The 4060-nt window shown below is 35.8% G+C and overlaps 1 non-coding gene across 1 annotated transcript; it reads left to right on the forward strand.

Moving 5' to 3' along the window:
* The first annotated feature begins 463 nt into the window (after nt 1-463).
* LOC137091698 (5S ribosomal RNA) lies at nt 464-582 on the forward strand. The gene has a single exon (XR_010908139.1). It is a non-coding gene; the product is annotated as a 5S ribosomal RNA (ribosomal RNA).
* The last annotated feature ends 3478 nt before the right edge of the window (nt 583-4060 follow it).

The following is a 4060-nucleotide window of genomic DNA, read 5'->3' on the forward strand; positions in this document are numbered from 1 at the left end:
GAATCAGATGTTTTTGGTTCACCTAGGACCAACAGATGGAGGAGGGTGTGGGCCCTGGGGTTGTGACCGAAGAAATCTCACAGGAGGAGGGGGAGCTGGGCCCACAGGCTTTGGTGGTTGTGGGGCTCGACGCTTTTTGGTTGATATCTGGGGGCTCGCAGCAATTGAGTGTGATAGTCTAGTTCCAACAAAAATCAGTTCCTCCATTTTCTCTGAGAAGCCCAGATGCGGGGATGCTGGAGAGAGGAATGACATGTCCGGTGAGAGGGGCTGTTGCTCTGGTGTTATCGGAAGTTGAAGTATATCAATATTATGGCATGAAAATGCTGTGAACTGAGTTTACATTTTAAAGAATTTCAAGAATCTTTTTTGAAAAAATGTATGAAAACAATGCAGTCTGAGCTTTGCAGGGGTTGCTGCTGGTGTGCCTTCTTTAAATAGCTCACTACTGACTGCAGCCTCCGCTTACGGCCATACCACCCTGAGCACGCCCGATCTCGTCCGATCTCGGAAGCTAAGCAGGGTCGGGCCTGGTTAGTACTTGGATGGGAGACCGCCTGGGAATACCAGGTGCTGTAAGCTTTTGCTTAATCTTCACTGCTCAGCTAATACACTTTACCATATCTTAGCTCTGTTGCTTGTTCCTTTATCCTGTCACATTTATTTTATTGACTTCCATTTTGCTTTCTCTCTGCTTTAAGTGCGGCAGAGGAAAAGGACAGCTCAGTCTCGTCATTCTTCCTTTCACCTCCAGAGGGGGATCGAGGGGCTTTTTTCTCTCTACAGCAATACCAACAGCTAGAAGTTCTTTTGTAACTGCTCCTCTCCTCAGCTTCAACTAGACCAGAGCTTCCTAAACTATTTTGTCAGCCGAACCCCTTGCATGTAAATGATTTACAAGAATTACCCCCTGAGACTTTAAGGTAATATTTATTGGTTCCCTGATGTTGCTTAAAAGAATAGTTCACCCTAAAATGAAAATTTGGTCATCATTTACGCTCCAACTTGTATTTTTTTGCCTGTTGAAGTCAATGGGGACCATCAACTGTCTGGTTACTGACATTCTTTAAAATATCTTCTTTTGTGTTCAGCAGAAAGAAAGAAACTCATACAGGTTTGGAAGTTGAGGGAAAGTAAATAATGACAGAATTTTTATTTTATGGTGAACTAAATATTCAAGTAAACATATTAAATACTGAATAATTTTTTTTATACTTTATGTTTATTATTATTCTCATTTACAAAATTTATAATGAACATAAAACACAATATTAACAAAAGGGGAAAAAATTACTTATACATATCAAATATATGTAATACAGCGTTCACAAATGTAAACGTATAAATGCGTATCAGAATATGTTCTTAAACATCAATGTATTTATACATGCAATTACATGTACTGACCCCCAAATTAAGAAGGAAAAATAAAATAAATAAAATAAAATAAAAAAATAAATAAACAAAAACAGAACAATTCAGCCAAACAAGCAAGGTTAATCATTCCTATAACAAATACTGTTTACTTAGCTAAGGATACCTATGTTCTTTATATATCTACCACTTTTCCCAGTCCCTTTTTGAAAGTATTTTTCTTCATCTTTAAAATATATGTAAGTTCTTCCATAACCCGGATTTCTTCAATAATTCCAAACCACTGTATACAGTTCAAAGTAGTATCTTTAAGCCAATTCCTAGTTATAGTCTTTTTTCAAGCCGCAAGAAAAATCTTACATAGATATTGATCACTTTTAGGCACTGTACCTTTAATATTCCCATAAGTAAAAATAGAGACGTTCTAGGTATTTTATATCCAAACACTTCAGACATAACTCCCTGTACCTCCTCCCAAAATGATTGAATATTCTCACAGCTCCAAAAGATATGTGTGTGATCCGCTTCTAACTGCCCACATTGTCTCCAGCACACCTGTTGTCTGGAGACTTGTTTGCTTTTGATTTTAGGTGTTATAAAGAAGCGAACACAGTGAATAGCGCACTCTGGGTTTTTTACCTCCCCATATATACCTGGATATTACTTTGTCCCATTCAGAGAATTGCTTTGGGGGGATTTCCACTGGTAGGGATTGAAACAAATATAACAAGCGTGGTAAGACATTCATTTTTATTCCTCTTATCCTATTCCTGAAGCTCATGCACTGTAAAAAAAAATTGGTTGGTTTTTGTTGGTTTAACTTAAAAAAGTAAGTAACCTGGTTGCCTTAAAATTTTGAGTTTATTGAAATAAAAAACATTTAGTTGATACAATGAAGGAAATTTGTTTAATAAATAGAAAATCAAAATTGTATTGTATTTGAACCACATAAAAAAGTTGATAAATCATGAAAATAGCACTATTTGGTATGTTTCACTGCATCCAATATGCTTACAAAATCTTTTTATAATATTTGGATAACGGTTGTCGAATCTCAAAAAAATGTTCATTGTATTAACTCAAAATTTTAATTTCAATGAACTCAAAATTTTAAGGCAACCAGGTAACTTTTTTTCTAAATAGTTTTTTACAGTGTGGGGTACGTGGACCACCTCTCAATGTCAGTCTTTATATTATTAGTGATTGAATCATAATTAGCTCTATACAATTTTGTTAAGTCTTTAGTTAAATTTACACCTAGATATTTTAGACTTTTCGCCTCCCAATTAATATCATAGCTTTGTTTGAGTTCCCTGTTAGGTTTACAATTAAGCATAAGGATTTGGGTTTTTGTTACATTTAATTTGTATCCGGCATATTCATTATATTGTGCCAGAACTTGCATAAGATTTGTAAAATGTTTTTTGGGTTCAGCTAAATAAATCATAACGTCATCTGCAAAAAGACTAATTTTGTGTTCTATACCGTTAATTTTGACCCCTGGAATGGACAAGTGCTGTCTGATGTATTGAGCCAGGGGTTCTATATAGATGGCAAAAAGGGCGGGACTAAGACAGCAACCCTGTCTAGTTCCTCTTTCAAGGAGGAAACTTTCTGATAAAGACCCATTTATTTTAACTCTAGCCGTCGGATTTTGATATATTGACTTGATGCACTGGACAGATTTTACATTAAAACCAAACTTTTCTAGTGATAAATAAAGAAATTCCCAGTTGACCCTGTCAAAGGCCTTTTCGGCATCAAGGCTGATTAGAGCAACAGGAAATTTATTTTGATGCGCCCTATCTATTATATGAAGCGTTCTTCTTATATTGTCATATGTTTGTCGACCTTTAACAAAACCCGTTTGGTCCTCATCTATCAAGTCTGATAAGAACAACTGTATTCTAGATGCTAAAATAGAACTATAAATTTTATAGTCTGTATTACATTTACATTTCCGCATTTGGCAGACACTTTTATCCAAAGCGACTTACATTGCATTCAAGGCACACATTTTTACATTATTGTAATTTCTTGCTTTCCCTGAGAATCGAACCCATGACCTTGGCGTTGCTAGCACCACACTCTACTAGTTGAGCTACAGGAAAGCTACAGGAAAGCTCTATTAAGAAGAGATATTGGTCTATAGTTTTGACAGTGTTCCCTGTCTTTTTTCTCCTTGGGAATTACAGAAATTATAGCCTCTTTCCATGATGGAGGAGTTTTCCCTTCTTTTATGATCCAGTTGAAAGTGTCCCTTAGTAATGGCATCAGTTCTTTATAGAAGGCTCTATACCACTCTGAAGGAAATCCATCACTCCCTGGTGATTTGCCTGTTTTTAATTTGCCAATGACTTCTTGTAATTCCTCTGTGGTGATTTATGCAGTTAGACTTTTATTTTGTAAATCACCAATAGAGGGCATATCTAATTTGTTGAGGAACTCTAGTACTTTAGTTTTATTCATACCCAAGGTCTGTTTATAAAGTTCTCTATAATAATTCTTAAAAAAAGTTTCAACCTCTTTTGGATCGTATTTAATTTGATTGGTTTTGGGGTCACGGATTTGGGGAATTAAATGGTCAGTTTGTTGCTTTCGCAGTCGCCTTGCCAATAATTTAAGTGCTCTTGGTCCTGATTCATAGTAAGTTTTTTTTAAAGAATCTAGTCTTTTTCCTCTACTT

Source organism: Pseudorasbora parva, chromosome 10, assembly GCF_024679245.1.
Source record: "Pseudorasbora parva isolate DD20220531a chromosome 10, ASM2467924v1, whole genome shotgun sequence".
NCBI lineage: Eukaryota > Metazoa > Chordata > Actinopteri > Cypriniformes > Gobionidae > Pseudorasbora > Pseudorasbora parva.